Genomic DNA, 25,177 nt, shown 5'->3' with positions numbered 1-25,177 from the left:
TCATCCTTGATTCTTCTCTTCTCCTCCCAGCTCTTGTCCAAACCATGAACGAGCCCTATCTGCATGCGCTACCTCCAAAGTAGATTTTAATTTTCCCACTCAGACGCCTGGGTGGCTCAGTGGTTGAGCATCAAGCTTTGTCTCAGGCCGTGACCCCAGGGTCCTGGAATCGAGTCCCACATCGGGTTCTCTCTGCGTGTGTCTCTCATGAATAAATAAATAAAATATTTATTTATTCATGAGAGAGAGAGAGAGAGAGGCAGAGACACAGGCAGAGGGAGAAGCAGGCTCCTCACAGGGAGCCCAATGTGGGACTCAATCCCAGGTCTCCAGGATCACGCCCTGAGCCAAAGGCAGATGCTCAACCACTGAGCCACCCAGGTGTCCCAATAAAATCTTTAAAAAAAAAAATCTTTAGGGGATCCCTGGGTGGTGCAGCGGTTTGGCGCCTGCCTTTGGCCCAGGGCGCGGTCCTGGATATCCGGGATTGAATCCCACGTCAGGCTCCCGGTGCATGGAGCCTGCTTCTCCCTCTGCCTGTGTCTCTGCCTTTCTCTCTCTCTCTCTCTGTGCCTATCATACATAAATAAAAGTTAAAAATAAATAAATAAATAAATAAATAAATAAATAAATAAATAAATAAATAAATCTTTATTTTCCCACTTACATCACCTCTACCCCAGTCCACGTCACCATATGCTCTGGCCTCTGCCACCACAGTAACCTAACTGCTTTCCCTGCTGCTTCTCTTGAACGCTTACCCCATTCAGCCCAACCCCAACCCATCCAATCCATTTTTATTAAAGTGGCCAGAGGATTTTGCTTGAAAATATAAACCAGATCATATTACTGCTCTGCTTAAAATTTGTCAGTGCTTACCATTGCACCTGAGATAAAATGCTTCTCCAGCCTCACACTCTCTAAGACTTGACTTGCAAAGTCCCGGAAACACCAACCTTCTTCCTGCTGGTGGCCTTTGCAGTGTCTGCCTCTAGATACTTTCTTCTTTTTTTTTTTTTTAAGATTTTATTTATTTATTCATGAGAGACACAGAGAGAGGCAGAGACACAGCCAGAGGAAGAAGCAGGCTCCCTGTGGGGACCCCGACACAGGACTCGATCCCAGGACTCCAGGATCACGCCCTGGGTTGAAGGCAGGCCCTAAACTGCTGAGCCACCCAGGGTTCCCCAAGATACTTTCTTCTCACCACCCAGTCTTTACTCCAGTGTTAGCTCCTTAAAGAGTGTGAACCTCCCACCACTCGTGTACCCTACCTCTTCATAACACTCACTGTCCTATCACCCTGTTCTGTTTTCCGGTCTTCACTTCTACCCCAAATAATCTTTACTACTTATTTATCTCTTAATTCTCCCTCTTGTAGAAGAGAAACCCAGGAGAGAAAGGACCTTATCTGCCTTTCATCATTGTATTCCCAGCCCCTAGAATAGTCCCTGGCAAATGGAGTATTTGTCAAATGAATAAATAGAAAAAAAGAGAAGCGGGTCTGAATTTAAGTCTTTCCCATTAGAACATAATGGAAAGACTGGAATCTGGCCCTTGCCCTAATTCCTAGGATGGGATGATCCTTGGGAGAAGACACACAATAGGCAGATGAAAATATCAATATGGTAAAGCCAACAGGTGAATAATTGGTATCCAAGAGAAGGGCCTAGTGTGCGATTATCCCTTCTCTTCCTGGCAGCAGGCACAAGGGCCCCCTCAGCAGCAAGGTTTTGTGGCTCTGACGCCTGGCTGCACATTAGAATGCCTTGGGAACCATCTCTGAATGACTAAATTTGGTTTTCTGGAAGTTTGGCCTGAGAATATGAATATTTATAAAGTTTCAGGTGATTCTAAAGCAGGTAACCCTTGGTTTCTAGTCTCATCTGGGAAGCCCAGACCTAGGAACCCAATGGAAGGGCACAGAAAAGTGATGAGTGGTACAGAGGGCTGGGCCTCCAATCATGGGGCACATCTCCCCTTCCCTTTTTCTTCCTCAGCATGAGGGACTAGCCAGGCTGCTTGCTCTACCACTGGTAATATCTAGTGCTTCTGATCAGAGCGTTGTCTCTTTTTGTGTGGTCCATCGAGTGGCAAAAAGCTCTCCTCACCTGTGCCAGAAGCAAGCACAAGACTTTTGCAAAGCTCTTCCCTTGATCTTCCTCTCCGTTCCTCTCTAGCCTGGGCAGGCTGGGGTTAACAATAGGCTTTCATACATGCAAAGGTCTGAAGTAAGGCTCATCTATGTACAAGAGCATCTATGAACCTGTTTGAATGTGTAGATACATATTCTTTAAAGCAGTTTTAGATTCACAGTAAAATTGACCTGAAAGTAGTGTCCTGGCTTATCTATATCCCCCACCAGAGTGGCACATTCCTTACAATCAATGCACCTGCACTGATACATCTTTCCCACCCAAAGCCCATAGTTTACCTCAGGTTCACTCTTGGTGTTGTATATTCTGTGCCTTTGGACAAACGTATAATGTATCATGTATCCCTGTATATTCTATAATACCATATAGAATATAGTTTCACTGCCCTAAACATCCTCTGTCCTCTGCCTATCCATCCCTCTGTCCCCAAGCCCCTGGCAGTCACTGATCTTTTTATTGTTCCCATAGTTTTGCCTTTTCCAGAATGTCATGTAATCGGAATCACGCTGCTCTAAATTTTCTGCATCCAATAGGGTTGAATAGAATGCACGGAGGAATGAAATGGAGCCTACGAGGGATGAATATGGCTCGGACATATATACACATAGGACTTCCAGATCGGCTTCTTTCATTTACTAGTATGCTTTTAAGTTTCCTCCATGGCCTTTGGCTCATTTGGGTTTAGTGCTGAGTAATATTCCATTGTCTGTATGTATCATAGTTCGTCTCTCCATTCACCTACTACTGAAGGCCATGTTGGATACTTCCAAGTTTGGGCAATTATAAATAAAGCTGTGATAAATATCCGTGTTCAGGTTTTTGTGTGGGTACAAATTTCCAGTTCCTTTGGGTAAATACCAAAGAGCCTGATTGCTGGATCGTGTGGTAAGAGTGTATTTATTTTTATAAGAAGCTGCCAATCTGTCTTCTAAAGTGTCTTCCCACCAGTTAGGTTCATCTGTATTTCAGAAGAAAATTAAGTCTCCTGGGCTTTTCTGCAGAGGAACTAAGAAGGCAGAGTAGAATGAAGTAGGAGTGGAAATGAGCCTTAGGGAAATGGCGGCAGGTGAAACAGTGAAAGAAAAGAGAGAAGGAGGAAGAGACTTTATGTTTCTGTTCCTTCTTTGCTTTGTCTTGACTAAGAACTCTCATGCCACTGCAGCCCCACCCGTATACCGGCCCCCACCCGTACAGCGAGATCAGGTGAGAGGCAGGGGCTGGGACTGTGCTCCTTAGAAAATCCAGAGGAGAGCAGAGGAACCCCAAGTGCATTTTGTCAAGAAGTGGCTCTATGACCCCTGTCACTTCGTAGTTCTCAAAAAGTGTTTATTGGCAGAAAGCATACATGGAAACCTAAACCCCTCAGTTTACCCGTCCAAGGTCTTAGATCTATTAGACCCTTGGTTTAGCTTCAGGAAAGTCAGACCTATTCACACTTTTATAGACACTGTCTTCATTCACTCTCTCTTCCAGCAAATCAGTGGCTGCTGCATTCCGGGGAGTGAGCGAGGTACTGGATGGACCCTTGTGAGTCAAGGGCAGAGCTCAGTTTGGCTCAGACCCCGATTTCATCGTTGGACGGTCACTGGCTCTGGGCAAGTAGCGAAGAGGAGTCGATGTGAGAAGATCTGGGTTTAAAAATAAAGGTCAGGGGGATCCCTGGGTGGCTCAGCAGTTTCGTGCCTGCTTTTGGCCCAGGGCGCGATCCTGGGGTCCCGGGATCGAGTCCCGCGTCGGGCTCCCCGCATGGAGCCTGCTTCTCCCTCTGCCTGTGTCTCTGCCTCTCTCTCTCTCTCTCCATGTCTATCATAAATAAATAAAAATAAATTTAAAATAAAATTTAAAAAAATAAAAATAAAGGTCAGGACTATGCCCAGGTTCTGCTGTGGTCAGTTTTGCTCTAAATCTCCTGCCTCAAATAAGGTTAAATAGAATGTATGAAGGAATTAAATGGGGCCTCTGAGGAATGAATGTTGCTCAGACAAAATACTGAGATGGGAGGAGCAGTGAAATAAATTGCCATCTAGGCAAAATGATGAATCCACTTGGAGGGGTGCGGCCTCTGAGTCTCTTACGTAACCACCGTGACTTTACTAAGGACTGAACATTTTGTATTTTGTGGCAACTTTTGGGGAATACTGCATTTTTCTCTCTTTTTTTAATGTTTTATTTCTCTTTTTTCTTTTTTTTAGACTGTATTTATTCATGAGAGACCCAGAGAGAGAGGCAGAGACCCAGACAGGGAGAAGCAGGCTCCCTGCGGGGAGCCGGACGTGGGACTCGATCCCGGGACCCCAGGGTCACGCCCTGAGCCCAAGGCAGATGCTCCACCACGGAGCCACCCAGGAGTCCCAGGTACCACATTTTTCTACATGGGGCTGTTGTCAATTCCACTTTCCACGTAAAATCATAGACATGAGGAAAAGAAGTGATTCTGTAAACAAAGAACGAGAACGTCTTTATCTCAAAGGCCTTGACCCCGAAGGTCGTGGTTAACGACCAAGATTCTAATGTTGCCGCTGGAGTCCTGGAAGAATTGTATCTGAAACTGCTTCTCCCCCTGCCCGTGTCTCTCATGAATGAATGAATAAATTCTTAAAAAAAAAAAAAAAAAATTCCTAAAGAGAAAGAGACCAAGATGTGAACAATAGGCCGAATGGTAGAACCCAAATTTTGTCCTCCTACATTAAATCCCTGAAGAATTTCACGGGCTTCTTCCAAAACATACATTTTTTTTTACCTCCAGGGTATGAAATCCTAAAGAACATATATCCTATATCGTACGTTCGCAGATTAAGTATTTTCGAAAAGCTGATCCTCTTTTGAAGTCGGTGCAGGAGAGGAGCTAGAAGCCGCACCCCGGACAGAAGGAGGAGCGAAGCGGACGGTGGTGTAGTGGTGTGGCTTCCTCGCTGCTCGCCCTGCCCCGCTCTCTCCAGGCCATCCTTCTCAGTGCCACCAGAGTAATCTTTCTGAAACTTGGGTTACTCCCTGGCAGAGCCTAGAACCTTCGGGAAGGTTCCACGTCTCCAGAATTGAAAGCACCTTCATTCATCTGGCTCAGGCCTCCCTCTGCAATCCCTCTCCCACGGACACCCCCTCAACCTCGCCCCCCTACACTGCACGGGCCCAGCGGCATCGGCCCCAAGTAACGTGAAATCCTGCTTCATCTTTTAAACACCGAGGGACTCCCGGCGGCCACCGCACTGGGCCCGGTTCAGTCATGCCAGCGGCTTCCTTTCTCTGCCGTCGCCTTAGTCCCATGTGACATCTTTGTCTTCTGGTTGGCTCTCCTGGAGGTAACAAAGTAGAAGCCGGCGGCTCTCAGGTTTAGACGCTTTTTCTTCCATCCGATTGCATGTCTTCCCCCCCCATCAAGCCACAATCCTGGAGTTCTCTCTGGTTGGACACACCCAGCCCTGACCTGACGTCCCCGAGGAATGCCGTGTGGACGACATGCTCCTCTGAGACCCCGCTATAAGGGAAGAGTGGTTTACGCTGCCTGGCTAAGGCCAGTCAAGACCCATCCTTGTAGCTGAGAGTAAGGTCCATTATGCTCCCCCCATGGCTGGGAAATTTGGAGGGAAGGAAAGAATGGATGCAGAATAGGCACCTTCAGACCCCAAACTACTTACAATTCTCTAAGCCATTTGTCCCGTGGTTTAGCTCTCTGCCCTCTTTCTGGAAAGTTCTTTTCCCACTTCATCTGTCTAGTAAATTCTTACTGTGCCCTCAATTCCAGGCCAAGCGTTTCACCATCCGTAAGATCTTTTGGGATCACTCACCCCAAAGAGGGGATTAGGTCCCTCTCTACACCATTCTTAGACCAAGTACCAACTCAATTTATTGCCTTTCTCATTGTTCATCAATTATTTGTTTGATAGATTTGTCTCCCTCCAATAGATCTTTAACTTATTGAGTACAGAACCCCTATCTTTTTTAATCCTTCCTCTTGACATTTATAGAATGACCAGAGCATAGACAAGTATTCTTTATTTTTTTTAAAGATTTTATGTATTTATTCATGAGAGACAGAGAGAGAGAGAGGCAGAGACACAGGCAGAGGGAGAAGCAGGCTCCACGCAGGGAGCCCCACGTGGGACTCAATCCCGGGTCTCCAGGATCACGCCCTGGGCTGCAGGCGGGGCTAAACCTCTGAGCCACCCAGTCGTCCCAACGAGTATCCTTTAAATAAATTCTGAGTTTGGTTAATTCTATTGGAGATTGATCACCACCTGTTGGTCACCACCTGTTGATCACCACGCCATGTGCTCTGCGCACAGGTGTGACCTCCTGCGATGTCTAAGGAAATGAAGTGATCATCACTGTCAGCAGTTGCTTCTAATACCCCTACTCTTGGTAGGGCACAGTGTGTGTGGCCAGGGAAGCTAATAACGAACCCACAAATGATAAGTTCTCTGCCAATAATAACGCTGATGGTGGTGATGCAAATAGTCTGGAGGACCCTGGGAGTCCAAGATGACAAGACCTTCACTGCACCAGATGCCAGTAGCTTTCCTTGGAGTCGCAAAAGCAGCAGAAGACAGGCTCTATGACCTCGGGGAAGTCACATGTCAGTGTAACAGCTAGAGGCTATTAATAGTGTACGATCCTGTAGTATAAATTATACGTGTGTGACGGCGCTGCAGCAACAGTATTTGGCTGATTACGGAGGGAGTGATCCGGGTGGAATGATATTAGCCAGGAAGGGTTCTTGCAGGGGTGAGTCACAGGTTTTTGAACCAGGGGCTGATATGATGTAGATGGCACTCAAAACTATTGTCTTAGCAACTATGTAGAGATGAGCCGAGATGGGAAAGCACAAATCAGGGAGACCAGGTAGGAGGCAGGAATGCAAAAGAGGTGATGGGCACCCGGACTGGTGTGTGGGCTGTGAAATAGAGCTGGAATGGCTTAGAGAAGGCATTGCAGTGGGTTGCATAACAGCGTGGGCTTTGCAGACAAACTGATCTGGGCTCCGATCCTGGCTCTACCACCGACTCGCTGTGTTACTTGGGTAACTAACCTACCTGCTGAAGGTCTGTCCCTTCGTCTACAAAACGCACGTGTGGACACTTGTCGTTTTTGCTGGCTAGTATTTTAACATCCTTCCAAATTTGAGTGAATCCCAACCTAGGTGCGAAGACACAGGGGACGCTGCTCTTCAGCTGGCCCCCGGCATCTAGGACACAGGCACGTGCTCCGAGCAGGACCAGTTGATGCTCACCCACCTCTCCGTTCTGGGGAACAGTGATGCAAAGACTCGGTGGCCAGTTTGAAGATATTTGAGCCCTCTGTGTCGAGATTAGAATCTGGGGGTATGGGCCTGCCTGGCTGGCTCAGTCGGTAGAGCATGCAATTCTTTTTTTTTTTTTTTTTTTTTTTTAATATTTATTCATGAGAGACACAGAGAGAGGCAGAGACACAGGCAGGGGGAGAAGCAGGCTCCACAGTGAGCCCGGTGCGGGGCTCGATCCCAGGACTGGGATCATGCCCTGAGCCCAAGGCAGATGCTCAACCATTGAGCCACCCGGGCGTCCCTAGAGCATGCAATTCTTGATCTCAGGGGTGTGAGCTCAGGCCTCACGTAGTGCTTACTTTAAAAAAAAAAAAAAAAGAATCCAGAGGAGGCATGATGGGGCACCTCCTTGGAAACTGTGACTGAGGTAGGACGTTCGCTCTGTGCTCTGCTTCTTCCCTTGGTTCCCCCCCAAACCCTGTCCTCTACCTTCCCGTGGATCCTATGAATTGCCTGACATCTTTTCCAGTTACTTCCTTTTCCACTTCAGTTACCTGCTATTTGCTTTCAAGAACCTTGACTAGAACAAGTCCTCACAGGACCATTTTGGGGGCGGGACAATGTGTATCGGGCCCTTTACCCAAGACGTGTCATGAGAAAGCCCTGACTAAACCATTGCTCTAAGAGAACACAAGGAAAATGAGGGAAAAGTGACCGACTTTGATAGCTGTCTGGATGTGGAGGAGGACGAAGGAGGGAAAACGGGTACGGTAACAAGCTCACACCCCCGTCCTCCACGCCCTTGCTCTGCCTCCCCCGAGGATCTGGGAGCCAACAGCAGGATGAGCTGCGTGAAAGAGGGCCAGACGTTCACGGCAAGATACCCACCTCTCAGCGTGTCGACAGAACGAGGTATGTTACTGACGTGACACAGTCTGAACTTGTTGGGCTGGCGCACAGGCTCTTCATAACCCCGTTGGAACCTGCCCGTCCGGCCCTGATGATGCCACGCCCTGGGAAGCTCCGATGCCACGCTCAGGCCCCGCTGCGGGGTGTCCAAGAGCACACGGTGTTGTGCCGAGCTGCGCTGCCTCTGCACCCCGTATTCTCTGTGCCTGGAGTGTCCTTCTGATCCTCCCTCCACTTGAACTCAGGACGTGGTTGCAGCTGTCGTCCTGGACGAGGCCCTTCCTAACTCCCTTCAGGCAATGCCGTCTGCTCCTCCCTCGGGCTCCTGCAGAACTCTGTTCAGGGCTCCCTGCTAGTGGGGTCTTGATGTCTGCCTTCACCACCCTGTGTGGCCCCAGACCCCAAGGACCGTAGCTCAGCTATCCGTGCATCGCCGTTGCCTGACAATGTCAGGCCTGAAGACACTACTTCACAGCCTCGCTGTTGAATAACCAGAATTTCTATCGTGTGGTTAGAGCTAGAAGGGTACATCTGTAAGGGGCGCCCGGGTGGCTCAGTGGGTCGAGCACCCGGCCCATGATTACAGCTCAGGTCATGCTCTCGGGATGGTGGGATCGAGCCCCAAGTCGGGCTCCGTGCTCAGCCGGGAGTCTACTTGGGATTCTCTTCCTCAAAAAAATTCATTCATTCATTCATTAATTAAAAATTAAAAAAAAAAGATTCTCTTCCTCTGTCTCAGTGCTCTCTCTCCTTCTCTCTTAAATATATAAATCTTAAAAAAAAAAAAAAGAATATATCTATAAGATAGTGTGATTTGGGAATCCACACCCAGAAGTCAGTCTTGTTCATTATTTGTGTATGTATTAAATAATAAATAGTGTCCTTTGAACTTCCCAGCTACTAAAGGGCCGAGTTCTGTCTTGGCTCACTCCGTACCAGTAGGGCCTTGCACCGGGGTGGGGGTGGGGGCCGCAAAGGTGTTGGAATCCTTTGGAGGCACCGCTTTGATGTAACTGAAGCAATGCTGCCAGGGTGCCGAGGGGCTGGGCTGGGGGGCCGGGGGCCGGGCCCACAGCCCTGGTTAGGTTTTCCCGTAGATCCTTTGAGGCTCGGATTCCCCGTGACTCAACCACCTCACCTTTCCCGAGGAGAAACCACTAATGAAAAGGATCATTTCCCTTGGCAGTTCCCCCAAGGTAGGCCTAAGCATAGGCTCCCTGAGGGACGCAGCCATGAGGCCAAGATTTAGTTTTTTTCTTCTGTGGCGCTTGGAAATTATTCTCTATTTTCCGAAAAGATTTCAGAGATTTCGCTTTTAATTTACGTTTGAGTAAGGAATACTGTGTGTGTACTCAAAGCTCAGAAGCCTGCAGTGCAGTGTCCCCCTCGCCCCCGCCTGCCGCCTTGCCCGGCCGGCCTCTCCCGGGGGCGACCAAAGCTGCTGCTCTCTTCTGTTCTTCCAGAGACACCGTATATGACTTTAGGACGTGGTTTGCGTTTCCTCCTGCCCTTTACACGCGCGTTAGGTCAGTCCACACGGTTCTGCGCCTTGGCCTTTATTCACCAGAGGGTTGAGGGGGGAGCTCCCGGCCTAGCGGGACAGATCGGTGCCGGCCGCCCGGCCCGGGCCTCTCCGCCGCAGGGCACCCCGAGGCCTAGAGACAGCTCCCCTGTGCGTGAGCCTGGGGTCCCCTCTCCGGCTTCCCGTCTAGCTTAGTAACAGTTCAGCAATAATTATTTTAAACCTCCTTTCAAGGGCCGCCTGGGGGCTCAGGGGTTGAGCATCTGCCTTAGGCCCAGGCCATGACCCCGGGGTCCTGGGATCGAGTCCCGCGTCGGGTCCCCGCAGGGAGCTGCTTCTCCCCCGGCCTGGGTCTCCGCCTCTCTCTGTGTCGCTCAAGAATAAGTAAATAAAATCTTTAAAAATAATTAAATAAGCAAGCCTCCTTTCCACCCTCCTCCCCAGCCTCGCCTTCCTCGTTCTCAGAAATAAGCTGCCTCCCTCCCTCACCGAGAAAGCACCTGTCAGATGGGGTTCCTGCCACGTCGTGGTGTCACCTGTGCCCTGCAGTCCCCGGGCTCTGCTTCCCCCAGGCCTGCCTGGGAAGCAGATGGCAGCTTGGCCGCCGGCGGGGGACAGGGCGTCGCTGGCTTAGGGTGCAGCGGGGCGGCCTGCAGCAGCCCAAGCTCTGGGCGGGACACCCAGGGCGGTCCCCGCAACGCCGGCACGGGAACTGGGTAGCGGTGGTCACTCAGTGCAGGTTTGCTCAGTAGATGCATCTGTGGGTGACATGTGCGCGTGCTGTTAGGACGAGTGTCGCCGCCACCACGCCTCCTCGGCCTGGCGGGTGTCGCTGAAGCGCCTCTGCCCCTGGAGCCCCGAGACACCAGGTTCTGGCCCAGGGATGCAGGAACCTGTACCCGTGTCACCGTCGTGTCCCTGTGTCACGCTGTGTCCCTGTGTCCCTGCCATGTCCCCGTGTCTCTGCTGTGTCCCCATGTCACACCATGTCCCTGCGCCGGGAAGGGGCCCTGCTCTTTCCTGGGCTGAGGGTGAGGCCTCGTGTGACGTGTGTCCGGAGCTACTGACCCCGTGCAGTCAGCCGGGGGGCCGGTGGCCTGGCCCAAGCACAGGACAGCACAGGGCCTGGGCCGCCTGTTGTCCAGGGCCAGCGAGTGCGTGTCTGCTGGGCAGACCAACCGGCCACAGCTCGAAGGTTAGGTCCCCGCCTCCCCAGGCGGTCCCAGGCCATCGGGAAACACAGAGTGACTGAGGAGGCGGGCCCCTGCTGCCCCGCAGATAGCACGTGACAGTGGTGTCAGCTGCTGCCAGGCCCAGGTCGGCTGTCCCCTCGCCGTCCCCACTGCCACAGCCACCAAGGGCAAGTGTCCACAGGGGCGGAGCCAGGGTCTTGGCGCCGCCACTTCTGACCCGTACCGGGTGGCCCACAGCTTGCTTGCCCTCCAAGACCGAATCAAAATTTCGTATTTATCATTTTTGTTTCCACGGAGTTTAATGACTACCTGTGGGTTGACTGAATGTCTTGCCGTTAATAAGCTCTGGAACCTTCAGTGACTTCTATTACGTTTTCCAGGCTTCATCATCCTTGTCGATGCAATAAAGTTTGACTGTCGGATTTTTCAAATTATTATTATTTTCTTGAATGTTTTATTTAAATTTGATTTGCCAACATATAGCATATCACCCAGTGCTCATCCGCCAAGTGCCCGTCACCCAGTCACTCCCACCCCCGCCCTCCTCCCCTTCTACCACCCCTAGTTCCTTCCCCAGAGTCAGGAGTCTCTCCTGTTCTGTCTCCCTTTCTGATATTTCCCACCCATTGTCTCTCCTTTCCCCTTTATTCCCTTTCACTATTTATATTCCCCAAATGAATGAGACCATATAATGTTTGCCCTTCTCCGACTGACTCACTTCACTCAGTGTCACTCCCTCCAGGTCCCTCCACGTCGAAGCAAATGGTGGGTACTTGTCGTTTCTAATGGCTGAGGAATATCCCACTGTATACAGAGACCACAGCTTCTCTATCCATCATCTGTCGATGGACACCGAGGCTCCTTCCACAGTGTGGCTATTGTGGACATTGCTGCTGTGAACATTGGGGTGCAGGTGTCCTGCCGTTTCACTGCATCTGTATCTTTGGGGTAAATCCCCAGCAGTGCAATTGCGGGGTCGTAGGGCAGGTCTATTTTTAACTCTCTGAGGAACCTCCACACAGTTTTCCAGAGTGGCTGCACCAGGTCACATTCCCACCAACAGTGCAAGAGGGTTCCCCTTTCTTCACATCATCTCCAACATCTGTTGTGTCCCATCTTGTTAATGTTCCCCATTCTCACTGGGGTAAGGTGGGATCTCATCGTGGTTTTGATTTGTGTTTCCCCGACGGCAGGTGACGTGGAGCATTTCCTCCTGTGCTTGGTGGCCGTGTCTGTGCCTTCCTTTCTTTTTTTTTTAAAGATTTATTTATTCATTTATGATATATATATAGAGAGAGAGAGAGAAAGAGAGAGAGAGAGAGAGGTAGAGACACAGGCAAGAGAGAAGCAGGCTCCATGCAGGGAGCCCCACGTGGGACTCGATCCCGGGACTCCAGGATCACACCCTGGGCCAAAGGCAGGCGCTAAACCGCTGCGCCACCCAGGGATCCCTGTCTGTGTCTTCCTTGGAGAAAGGTCTGCTCGTGTCTTCTGCCACTATTGACTGGATTGTTTCTTGGGTTCCAAATTATTTTTCAACAGTTTGAGCCCTTTCTTCAAACAAAGTCTCAGAACCCAACATGTAACAGAAAAAAGTGGGGCTACTCTGGATAGAATAGGTTGGGAGGCCCTAAGACCTCCTGCCCTCCCTTCTCCCTCCCCACCCTCGCTTCTGCCCAGAGCCCCTTGTGAGCCGAGGGTGCTGCGAGGCGCCCCGTGAAGAAAACACCCCGCCGGATGGTGTGTCCACAACACCAACTCCCAGGCCCGTAGGGAGACCTGTCGGCTGGGACCGGGAACTCCCCAGCTACAGCCTCTTCATTCTTGGGGGCTGAACAAGGCAGGGCCATCGAGGATGATCAAGCTACGAAACCTCTTTGCTCGGGTGGGATTGCGTCAGGCCAGCCCAGGTCAGTTGAGCATGCACGGGTAAGCAGAGTTGGAGACTATCCGGGTCCTTGATAAATCAGCAGTGAATACGGACGTAGTAACAACAAACTGTGAACATGGTAACACATAAATAAATAAATATTTTTTTGCATTTAAATAATAAGACTATAAAGCGATAAGTACATCACTAACAAATAATTTTTAGCCGACAGAGGTTCTCGATGGATCGTGAAAATGAGGGGTGGAGTTAACAAAAAGAATCCGTGGGGCGTTGAGGCTAATGATGGGGAATCCCACTTTCTTCCTTTTCATCCATAAATGAGGTGGCCCGGAAAGGTGGGGTGGCTTCGAGGGCCGGAGTCGCGGCGGACGTGGCATCCGTGGCACCAGCCCCACGGCGCTTCTCCGTGAGCCCGGCCGTTGCCTCCCCGCTCCGCGCTCCGGGCCCCGCCGCGCTGAAATGTGGAGCATCCTCGGTGTCTCAACAGCCATTACCTGAATTCCCGAAGTTTGAAGGGGTGCAGGAGACGGACAGTAGGAATCACCGTAACCTGGACATGTTTACTTACCAAGTGACTGCGCCTAAAACCCGCTCAAATATCCATCTCCATTCAACATGAGCACTGATTCTCTCCATCCAGGATCAAGCCTTTCATCAGGTCCCCAGCTGATGGCCGCATTTTTATACATATTTGACAATACGGCACAAGTACAATGCAAATCAAAGTGAAGAGATTGCTCATCTTGCAAAGCTATGGAACTTTTCAAGATTCGTGAAGGAGCGATCCCTGGGTGGCGCAGCGGTTTGGCGCCTGCCTTTGGCCCAGGGCGCGATCCTGGAGTCCCGGGATCGAATCCCACGTCGGGCTCCCGGTGCATGGAGCCTGCTTCTCCCTCTGCCTGTGTCTCTGCCTCTCTCTCCCTCTCTCCCTCTCTCTGTGTGGCTATCATAAATAAATAAAAATTTATAAAAAAAATAAACTTGAATGTTTAAAAAAAAAGATTCGTGAAGGAGGTCAGGGTGCTCAGTTGCATAGTGCAGGAGAGGGAGTGACGGGGCGCCATCGACGAGGTGGGCACAGGGCAGCTTGGGTGGAGACTGGTCGTTCTTGGATGTTCTCATTTTGATTGGGATGGGGAGTTTGGGGAGCCTTTAAGCAAGAGAAGTGACGATCAGATTTATCTCTAAAACCTTCATTTGGACACTGGCAAGTGGTCTAAAGTATACAATCTTGCTATTGCATTTCTGGGATTCTATCCCAAAGACTCATGTATGGACTGACACATGTATGAGGTTATTTATTATTGCCTTATTTGTAAGAGCAAAAACTGGATGCATTTGTGATGTGCAGCACAAGGGGCCTGGTTAGACAAGGGTGGTGTGACGCGCAGCTGTGGAAACAGACAAGGAAGGTCTCTATCTACGGCTATGGGAAGAGTTGGAGGACGCGTTTGTAAGTGAAAGAAAGCAAGATTCGCAACAGTATGGAACAGGGACGCCCAGGGGGGCTCCGAGGCTGAGCATCTGCCCTCGGCTCAGGGCGTGACCCCGGGGTCCCGGCATCAAGTCCCGCATCGGGCTCCCGGCACTGAGCCTGCTTCTCCCTCTGCCTGTGTCTCTGCCTCTCTCTGTGTTTCTCATGAATAAATAAATAAAACTTAAAAAAAAAAAGAAAAAAAGAAAGCTGCTGAAGTAGTCCAGGCAAGGGGTGGCGGCAGCAGGCACTAGAAGGCAGCGGAGGAGGTAGTGAGATGGGTGGGTTTGGGGGTAGAGAGCTAATGGACCTGTCAGTGGATCAGGTGTGAAAGAAGGAAAAAAGACTCAAAAATAAGTCCTAGAAGGTTGTCTTGAGCAGCTAGAGGAGAGAAGATGACTTGGGCAGGGGGTGGGGGGTGGGGGGCGCCAAGGAAGATCAAGAACCAAGAGTTGTATGTTGGACGTGCTGAGACCATGTTTGAATGCAGAGATCCACAGCTGAAGAGAAATATCTGGAAGGATGAAGACTGCAGAGATTTTTCCAAAGATGAGTCCAACTCCCATGAGTCCAAAGTAAAGGATTGAGAGACCCCGGTAAAATCACTAAAACTCTCAAACCAATGTTCATCTTCATCGTTGTGCTGCACAAATGAAACATACGGGAAGGAGCGTCATTTCTGCTAGTTTAGAATGTTGTTGGAAAAGCCAGGTTAAAGACTCTGAAGCAATCCCTGGATTTGTTCTTCGTTGTCAAAATCAGCCGGTAGTTATCACAAGAGCTTATATTTTGTTCAACATAAAGTAAAAATAAATATAGTTTCGCAATTTTTGTTTCATTTTTCAAGATGAAGTTTGTTTAAATATATTATTTATTTATTTATTCATGAGAGATACAGAGAGAGAGGCAGAGACCCAGGCAGAGGGAGAAGCAGGCTCCATGCAGGGAGCCCGACGTGGGACTCGATCCCGGGACCCGGAGTCACGACCTGGGCCGGAACAGATGCTCAACCCCTGGGCTCCCCAGGGCATCCCTGATTTTTCAAGATGAAGTTTGAATCAGAGACTTTTCACTATTTATATGAAACACAAGTGACTTACTCTAAGTGGCCTTTCCGGTGTCCTGAACAAGGTGCAAACAAACATAATTTGGGAAACAAATGTTCTTTAAACTTTTCCTCTTAGACGCTAAGTTCCCATCTAACTGAATAACTGACTATATAACTGGGGCTGATAATGGGGTAGGAGGTAGAGAGTAATACTTTTTTCCTACTTTAGCACTCGAGAAGCTAATAAATAAATAAATAGATAGATAAATATATATATATATTTTTTTGTTGTTGTTGTTGTTTTGTTTTTTTGTAAAAATAAAGCACTGCTTTCTTCAGCTTTCTGCCTTCAACTACTAACTTGTCTTCTGCTCAGTCGCCCTGAGTAGGACAGACTTCGGACATGTCCCAGGGCTCCCAGGAGTCAGGTACTGCTGCTGCGTTTGCCGCAGTGTCTCGGAAAGTCCAGGAAGCCAAACAGGGTCACGTCACACAGGCCTGAGATCTGGGTGCCGTGGGGCCGGGGCCTGGCTGGGTCCTCACGGGGCCCTCCTGGTGCTCGCCTCGCAGACAGACAACTAGCTTGTGTCTCTTCCTGCGGCCGTGAGGGCCCCCCTCCATGGCCTGCCGTAACCCTCTTCGCCTCTCAGGTGTCCTGAGGTCCCCATCCACGCGGTGTCATGTTGGTGATCAGGGTTTTAACCTAGGGGCTTGGGGACGGGGGCACACGAGCGTTCACCTGCAGCTCAGAGGCCTTTCCGCCTGGAGACCCTCACACCTGCAGGTGCCCGGGCATCGGCTGCCGAGAGCCTCCCCGAGTCCTCCCTGGGCTCCCCGAAGGAAGGTGCCTCCCTCCATGTCGTCTCCGCTCCTGGGAGGTGGGGACAGCACAGCGCGGCCGGGACGGGGAGGAGGATCAGGCCCGGGCCCGGGCCCCGGCAGGCGCCCACCCCAGCTTCCCGCGGGGCCAGGAGCCGGGCACCGGTCCCCAGCAGGCCTGGGCCGCGCAGCCCTTGCTCCCAGCCCCGGCTTCCAGGTCACCCGCCGCCAACTCCGGGAGGGCCCTCTTCTCCCTCAAGAGCATATTCAAATAACACATGACCGAAGCATCGCGGCCTTCTATTTCGCGTGGCCACGGCGCAGCATGAAAGACCAGCGGGGGGCCCAGAGTGCACCCCCGGCTGCACCCGGGCTGGCGGCCTGCCCTCTGCATGCACCCTGCCCTCACCTGCGGAGGAGCGGAGCCCTCCCCGGCTTGGCACCACGGGTCGTGTCTATGGCAGGGAGCAGTGTGTGCTCCTCGGGACCCATCTCTGAACGCGTTACCATGAGAGAGAACTGAGTTTTAATCCCATTATGCGAGAATTTATATTTATTTCTTAAAGAACTATAACGACAGGAAGCCAAATTTCGGTCCGAGCATTCTTGGAAAAAAAAAATGAAGAGAATAATAAAATGAAATAGCCAGGCGGGCAGCAGGCCTTAAGAATTCCCCGGCACGGGCTGTGTGGCTCCATCTGAAAATCAGGACTTAGATGCCGAGTTGATTTATCATACATATAAAAATTCCCAGACCGTAGATTTTCTGCTCATTCATTTCCATCATCGTAATTTATTCAGCCTTCAGTTTTCAAGATCCTTTATGACCATTAGTAAGATTTTTAAAATAGCCCTGCACAGGCAGGATTTCACAAAGAACATTCAGGCTCTCCTTTCCTCCGTCACTTAGCTGCAGGTCAGGGTTTGGAGGAGACCAGAGGATCTTTCTCACGGTACCAAAGTAGGCTAATCTGCAGTCACGAAGAAAATTTTTCTTCAGGATTTTTATTTATTTATTTATTTATTTATTTATTTATTTATTTATTTATTTATTTATTATTTTTCTTTTTAAGAGACCACATGCCTTTCACATGCCCAAAGCTGGGCTTGAACTCACCACCCTGAGATCAAGACCTGAGCTGAGACTCAGAGGTGGATGCTTAACCCTCTGAGCCACCCAGGTGCCCCAGAATTCTATTGTATTTTATTTAAGATTTTATTTATTTATTTGAGAGACAGAGCGAGAGCATGAGCTGGGGAGGCAGGGGCAGAGAGGCAATGGGAGAAGGACAAGCAGCTCCCCGCTGAGCAGGGAGCCCAAAGCCTGGCTCCATCCCAGAACCCTGAGCTCATGACCCGAGTCAGGTGCAGATGCCCAGGTGCCCTCTCTTTTATTTCTCTAGGTAATTTCTCCATTTATTCCCTTTCAATGTTTGAATTTTGTCATTATCTGTTGAAAATCCTTTTATCATGTAATTATAGAAAAATGAAAATGAGACACATGAAAAAGAAAAATTATCCATAATCCTGACAGCAGAATAAACCAGGGTGGTTTATTTACATACAGACCTTTGCCAAAATGGGGTATATATTAGCATTTACAATTTTTACAAGCTACATTCATGCCATTTTATATGTTAGCTTACCAATATGTAATAAATATTATCCATGTCAATAAACACACTATTAAAATATTATTTGATAGATGCACAATATTTTATAAATACGTTGTCCTGAGGAAATAACCAGTTATTTATACAAAGATTTATTTACAAGGAAGTCCATTGATGCATTGTTTACAGAAGTTAAAAAAAAACAAACAGGAAATAATATAAATGTTTGATAGCATGATATTGATTTAAAAACTACAATATGCACAAACTATAAAATATCATGCAACTATTAAATAATATTTTAATGGTGTATTTATTGGGATTAGAATACATTTACCACAATGAGCACTGAGGAATGTACAGAATTGCTGGATCACTATATCATACACCGGAAACTAACGTAACATTCTATGTTAATTATACTAGAATCTTAAAAATTCTTAATAAAATTGGGTGAAAGAGGTTTTAAAAAGAGTCCTGTCTATATACTTATCATACACACATGTATATTCTATGTACAGAATTACATATATTCCAACTTGTTTTTCTGAAGTTTGTCCTAACTTTAAATTTAATTTTCTGGGCATAAAGGTTATCTTAATAGCCAACTATATCAGCCGCCTGGGTGGCTCAGTGGGTTGGGCATCTGCCGACAGCTCCGGTCATAATGCCAGGGCCTGGGATAGAGCCCCAACGCCCGCACCCTGCTCAGAGGGGAGCCGGCTCCTCCCTCTCCCTCTCCTCACTTGTGCTTTCTCTTTCTCTCTCACTCACTCCCTCTCTCAAATAATTCTTAAGAGTCTTTTTAAAAAAGTAATCAAATGTATCAATTTTTCCTTTATAATTCTGCCTATGTCACAATACTAAAAATGTGTTTCACATTCAGTACACGAAATTATATAAATAATCCAAGAGAAACTTTATTTCCTCCCAGTTTACAGATTTCCTAAAAACTTGTTCACATTTAAATCTTTAGCCTACACAACCTCTGATTATAGCTCTGAGGTAAGAACCTAACTTTATTTTTTCCTACTGTTTAGGCAATTATATTAACATTTATGAAATAGTTCCTTTCTTCAATTGAAGTGCTATTATTAATATATAATAAATTCTTAAATTTAAATTTACTTCCAGACTTTTTATTCTGATTGGTTCTTCTGTCTATGAGTCCTATACCAATACTATACTTTCAATCAGTATCATTTTATAATATATTTTGACTTTTTATATCTTATCTCATGTCTTTTATTTATTTTTAAAAGATTTTTTAAAAGACTTTATTTATTTATTCATGAGATACACAGAAAGAGAGGCAGAGACACAGGCAGAGGGAGAAGCAGGCTCCATGCAGGGAGCCCGACGCTGGACTGGATCCTGGGTCCCCAGGATCATGCTCTGGGCTGAAGGCGGCGCTAAACCGCTGAGCCACCCAGGCTGCCCTATTTTTAAAGATTTTATTTATTTATTCCTGAGAGACACAGAGAGAGGGGCAGAGACACAGGGAGAGGGAGAACCAGACTCCCCGCTGAGCAGGGAGCCGGTTGCGGGACTCGATCCCAGAAGCCCGGGATCATGACCTGAGCTGAAGGCAGATGCTTAACCATTAAGCCACCCAGGACCCCATCTTGCATATATTTTTATACTATGTTACATATAGTATCTTCTTTATACTAATTGTAGCACACTTCTTCTTCCTCCACCCTCTCAAATCCTTTGGGGCTTTCATTGAGATACTATTAAATTTATATGTGAATTCAGGAAGAAATTACTCTTTACAATATTAAAATATCAAGAAACAGAGTTTATCCTTCCATTTATTTAGGTCTTTGATTGTGACCCTCAATCAAGATTTATAGATCCTTCTCTTATCCTAGCGCATTTCACGTTAAGTTCATTCTTAATGTTGTTATTGTTAAATAGGATTTTTTCTTTCTTTTTTTTTGATTTTTTAAATTATACTTTTTAACTTTTATCCAGCCTATTGACTTATTTTAAATTACAGCTTCGCTGACATATCATTCACTTACTATAAAATTCATCCTTCTAATGTGTACTTCTCAGTGGTGTTTTGTATTTTCACGGGGTTTTGCAGCTACCACAACGATCTACTTTAGAACATGTTTGTCACCCGGTAAAAACACCCCGTGCCCATCAGCAGTCACTCCCTATCTCCCCTCCCCCCAGCTCTATGAGTCTCCTCATTAGCTGTTTCTAATCTGTTTTTTGTAATGAAACTATAATCATCAGCTTAGTTTCCTGAGTCCTGTGAGTCATTCCAGTGAATTATCCACTCGAAGGGAGTCATGGAGACACCTGAGTAATCGCTCTGTGATCAGAAGTGTGGACGGCCCGGGACCTCCAAAGGGCAGGCAAATCACACCTGTGGTCTTGTCAGGTTGTGCCCTTTACTTTGTGGGGTGACCCTAACTCCAGGTGGTCAGTATATCCAATAGTGGCTGAAGCGCAAGTCTCTTCTCATGTGGTTTTCGACCAACTGTATGTTGTCTTTGGAGAAAAGTCTCCTTAAGTCTTTTGCCCATTTTTAAATTGGGTTATTTATCTTTTTATCATTGATTTGCAAGAGTTCTTTATATATTATAAACATCAGATACATCAGATATATCATTTGTGAATATTTTTTTCCATTTTTTTCCACTTTCTTGGTGGTGTCCTTTGAAGCACAAAAGTTTTAAAGCGTGACCAAGTCTCATGTATCTATTTTTTATTTTGTCATTTGTGCTTTTGGTATTATATTTAAACCAGCCATTGCTAAATCCAAGGTCACAAAGACTTACTCCTGCGTTTTCTTCCAAGATTTTTTTATTTTAACTGTTATCATCCATTTACAGTTAAGTTGTATGTATGGTGTGAGGTAGGGGTCCAAATTCATTCTTTTGCATGTGGATATCCAGTTGTCCCAGCACCTAGCCTATCGACTTTTATTTTTTTTTTATTTAAAAAATTTTTTTAAATTTATTTTTGATAGTCACACACACAGAGAGAGAGAGAGAGGCAGAGACATAGGCAGAGGGAGAAGCAGGCTCCATGCACTGGGAGCCCGATGTGGGACTCGATCCCGGGTCTCCAGGATCACGCCCTGGGCCAAAGGCAGGCACCAAACCGCTGCGCCACCCAGGGATCCCCTTAAAAGTTTTATAACTACCCACCTGACATTAGTTTTAACAGATTTAATGGATTATTGTATATTTTTCAAGTAGATATTATCATGTATAAATGATGAATTTGCTTTCTCTTTAACAATATACGTATGTATTATTTTGTTTCTCAGGTATTAAAAAAAACAGTGGTGAACACATCATCTTTGTACTATTCTTCACATTAATGGGAGTGTTTCTAGACATTTGCCACCACTAAGGACTGTACTTTGTCTTTATTCAGTAATAAATGCCTTTCAGTATCTACCACGGCATGTGTATTTTGCTACTACTGATATAAACTGAGGAAACATAACATTACTGTAAAATTGCTTTCAAATTATGTTTGGGAATATATCGTTATAATTTCTACTTGCATATGGCTTAAGTTTTGTTGGAGGTGCCTTTAACAATCATTTTTGAGGAATATTTTTCTACAACAATATTTATCCAGAGCAGTTTATTTTTCCATTAAAAAAAAAAAAGTCCTGACAAACTACAAGAGACTCTTAACCCTGGGCGAACCCTGGGAAACAAACATAGGGTCTCTGGAGGGGAGAAGGGTCGGGGGGTGTCGGGCACTAAGGAGGGCACCTGATGGGATGGGCACTGGGTGTTATATGCAAATGATAAATCACTAAATTCTACCCCTAGAACTAGAAATACAGTATATGTTAACTAAATTGAATTTAAATAAAAAATAAATAAATAAGGCCTTCCTCATAAATGAAATATATAGTGTTTTTGACTCTCTCTAGGAGAGAATAATTTCTCTTGAACATTGTAGTTTTAAGAGTCAATCAATACATGAACTTGAATAGATAATTCACACTTCAGATTTCAAAAGGTAGACTACAGTACGTACTGTAGAAGAAAACCTCTTTTTCACCCCTCCCCTATAGGCGGCCTGTGCTTCTCCTTACAAGCAGTTACTATTAGAGAGGAGGAAGCAGATTGTTTTTAATAAAGGAAATACATATGCACCTACAAAAATATCTGTAATATATACAAACCATATCAGATGTTTACCCAAGAAAAACAAGGTGTTGAGCTGTCCTATGGCGTCAGAGGGGAGGCAAAGACTTGGTGAAGAGTCTGGTCACAAGAAAGAGAGAGAAGAAGCTGAGAAAAACTATTTGGTGTTTTCCCAATATTGTCAGTTACTAGTTTATTTAAACCCCAAGTTCATTTTCTCACCGAGTCCCGGCAAGAGCTAAATCTGGGATCCATCCACACGAAGTGCACTGGGCGGAGAGTCCACAACCTCAGCCTCGGGCCTTGGCGGCCACTAGGACAGGTCACTCCCGAGGGCAGGCGACCAGGACGCCAGCGACAGGCCAAATCCCTGCACCCAAATTTAGTGTACCAAGCCTCTTCCATTAGAGCAGAGAAGCTTGAACACATCGAGATCATGCCACGGAAATAACTTAAAACCTTTCTCCAAATAAATCTGTACTGTGCTGTAAACAACTGAACAGTCATGGGAACTGGGATGTGTAAGGAGGCTGAGCTGGCCGTGGGGGCGGGCGGGCACCTTGAGTGGAGGCTGGGAGGCTGCCCCGGGACTGAGGGGAGGGGGGGAGGAAGAGGGGAGCCCAGCAGGGAATGGGGAGGAGGTGGGGGAGGGGAGGGGAGGGGGAGGGGAGGGTGGAGAGGAGAAGGAGTGGGGGAGGGGAAGCAGTGTGGGAAGGGAGGGTGAGGGGAGGGCATGGGGAGGGGAAGAGGTGGGGGAGGGGAGGGAGCTGGAGGAGATGGGGAGGGGAGTGGGGGAGGGGAGTGGGGGAGGGGAAGGCCTTATCCTTGGGGGCCTCGTCTCTTGATCTTCGTCAGGTTCTTCCTTGAGCACATGCCGCAGGTGCAGCGGGGAGCCCGCAGGGCAGGCCCGAGGGGTGCAGGCGTCCTTGCCCATGTTCCCAAAGCCTCCCTCCCCAACTGAGGAGGACACATGGGTGCGGCGACAGTGTCCCCAGACAGCCCCCCAGTCCCGGGGGACCCTATGGCCAGGACCATCCCAGCACTTAATCCCCCAGCACTGGCCACACCACTTACTTACCTTGACCAGTATCTTCTGCATTTCCACGACCCCCAGAGATGCTCTAATTCACCGTTTTAAGAGGTATTCCCCAGAACCCTTCTGACGGGGGACCCACCTCCACCCCACACAGTTTCACGAGGGAGCGAGGTTGCCCAGGCCGCGTAGACACGACTCGGGGTCTGCAGTTGTCTGGGCCCCTTGGGCTCCTCTTACTGGGCCCTGCCCACCTCACCAACAGGATGTGACATCTTATCTTCGTGTCTCGCCACTGAAGGGAGATACTTCCTCTGAGGCAGCCCTCAAAACCATGTAGTACTTGGGAAGGGGGAAAGGTGATTTTATAAAGTTGGGTTTATTCTGCCATTTACAACCAGTCTGCAGTAGAGCACAGGGCTTTGTTCTCCGAGCTGTGACAGAGCTGTTCAAAAAAAGAAAAAAAAAAAAAAAAACGGGCAGCCTGGGTGGCTCAGCGGTTTAGCGATGCCTTCAGCCCGGGGCGTGGTCCTGGAGTCCTGGGATCGAGTCCCACCTCGGGCTCCCTGCCTGGAGCCTGCTTCTCCCTCTGCCTGTGTCTCTGCCTCTCTCTCATGTTTCTCTGTCTCTCTCTCATAAATAAATACAATCTTAAAAAATATATTTAAAAAAAAACTCCTCTGGACTTGTGAAGATTACCAGGTATTTTTCTTCATCTTTAATTTCTTTACCACATATTACACACAGATTACACGGCAGAGACTGGGCGGGCGCCGAGGCCCCAGAGCTGGAATCCCCTGTCCCGACCTCCAATTGCTCAGTGTCTCGGGGGCAGGAGCCCCACAAATCCCCACCTGCTAAGGACAGGACAGAAGCGCAGGTGCCCACGGTGCCCGCCCATGCTGGGCGTCAGGGAAACGTTTCTGTGCGGATGTCGAACCTGAGCTGAGCATCTTACGGATGCGAACGATGTAGGAAGTAACCAGAGGACGGAGTGTGAGTGTGAGTGTGAGCGTGAGCGTGTGGGGTTCCGGGCTGAGGAACAGTGGGGAGAGCCCCCCTCCTGTGTCCGCCCCTCCGGGCCAGGGCCCAACCCTCACCCATCGCTGGACGTCTGGGCCCGTCGGGCCTGTCGTGAGTGCTCATGGGTACTCGTGGAACTTCAGTGAACTGGGCTGCAAACCGTCACTGCTGTCTTCTGGGTGCTGGGGATGGGGCAGTGTTGAACCGGGGGTTTCTGTCCTGGGGAGCACACGCCCCGGGGAGGCCGGACCACGAGGCGGCGGTTACTGAGAACGTCCCACCTGCCGGGCGCTGTCCCGGAGCTGCGTGTGGCCGCGTGCGATCTCCGCGGCCTGTGGCAGGTGTCAGGATGGGATCCCCAGGAGTCACTCCTGAGGACACGGAGAGGTTAAGAGACGTATCCGAGGCTCCCCGGCTGTGAGGCACAGCTGGCGTCCAAGGTCGGGAATCTTGCTTCCACACTCGGTCCTAACGTCTAGGGTTAGCCTTTCAAGAATTCCAAAATGCCTTTCCAGCTTATTTTTGGGCAATGAAATAAAAAAGAAACTCTAAATGTCCATTCTCCCTCGGTCCTTTTTCTCTTTAGCAACCTAAGATTTAATTTTATTTGACAGAAACACTTGAAAATAATAGACATGTAAAGAAGCAAGAGTAGGATGGGGGAGGGGCCTGGCTCAGGCAGTTAAGGGTCTGACTCTTGCTCTGTCTCAGGTCACGGGCTCGGGATTGTGGGGTCGACCGCGAGTCAGCTCCGAGCTCAGCACGGAAGCTGCTTGAGATCCCTGCGTGCTCCCTTCGCCTCTGTCCCTCTCCCTGCTTCTGCACTCTCGCTAAATAAATAAAATCTTTTTTTTTAAAGCAAGATTAAAATTAAAATTAAAGATAATACGCCCTTTAAAAAAGTAAAGAAGAGGGGCACCGGGGTAGCTCAGTGGGGGAGCGTCTGCCTCCGGCCCAGGGCATGACCCCGGGGTCCCGGGATCGAGTCCTGCACCGGGCTCCCCACAGGGAGCTGCTCCTCCCTCTGTCTCTCTCTCTTTCTCTCTCTCTGTCTCTCATGAATAAATAACTAAAATCTTAAAAAAAAAAAAAACAAGAAAAGTCAAGAGGAGATAATGGTCATATCA

At 48.3% G+C, this 25,177-nt stretch overlaps 3 long non-coding RNA genes across 3 annotated transcripts; 1 reads left to right on the top strand and 2 right to left on the bottom strand.

Moving 5' to 3' along the window:
• Nucleotides 1–581: 581 nt before the first annotated feature.
• LOC144288125 (uncharacterized) lies at nucleotides 582–11,715 on the top strand. The gene is made up of 2 exons (XR_013356126.1): nucleotides 582–3,802; nucleotides 4,349–11,715. It is a non-coding gene; the product is annotated as an uncharacterized LOC144288125 (long non-coding RNA).
• A 1,028-nt stretch (nucleotides 11,716–12,743) lies between these two features.
• Nucleotides 12,744–22,623, bottom strand: LOC144288127 (uncharacterized). Its single transcript, XR_013356128.1, has 3 exons — nucleotides 22,217–22,623; nucleotides 22,049–22,114; nucleotides 12,744–13,404 (listed from the first exon to the last, which is right to left on the bottom strand). It is a non-coding gene; the product is annotated as an uncharacterized LOC144288127 (long non-coding RNA).
• A 764-nt stretch (nucleotides 22,624–23,387) lies between these two features.
• On the bottom strand, nucleotides 23,388–24,694 carry LOC144288126 (uncharacterized). The gene is made up of 2 exons (XR_013356127.1): nucleotides 24,128–24,694; nucleotides 23,388–23,472 (listed from the first exon to the last, which is right to left on the bottom strand). It is a non-coding gene; the product is annotated as an uncharacterized LOC144288126 (long non-coding RNA).
• Between the last annotated feature and the right edge of the window lie 483 nt (nucleotides 24,695–25,177).

The sequence above is a fragment of the Canis aureus genome, chromosome 17, assembly GCF_053574225.1.
Source record: "Canis aureus isolate CA01 chromosome 17, VMU_Caureus_v.1.0, whole genome shotgun sequence".
In the NCBI taxonomy this organism is placed as follows: domain Eukaryota; kingdom Metazoa; phylum Chordata; class Mammalia; order Carnivora; family Canidae; genus Canis; species Canis aureus.
This window is presented reverse-complemented; position numbering and strand designations above follow the sequence as displayed.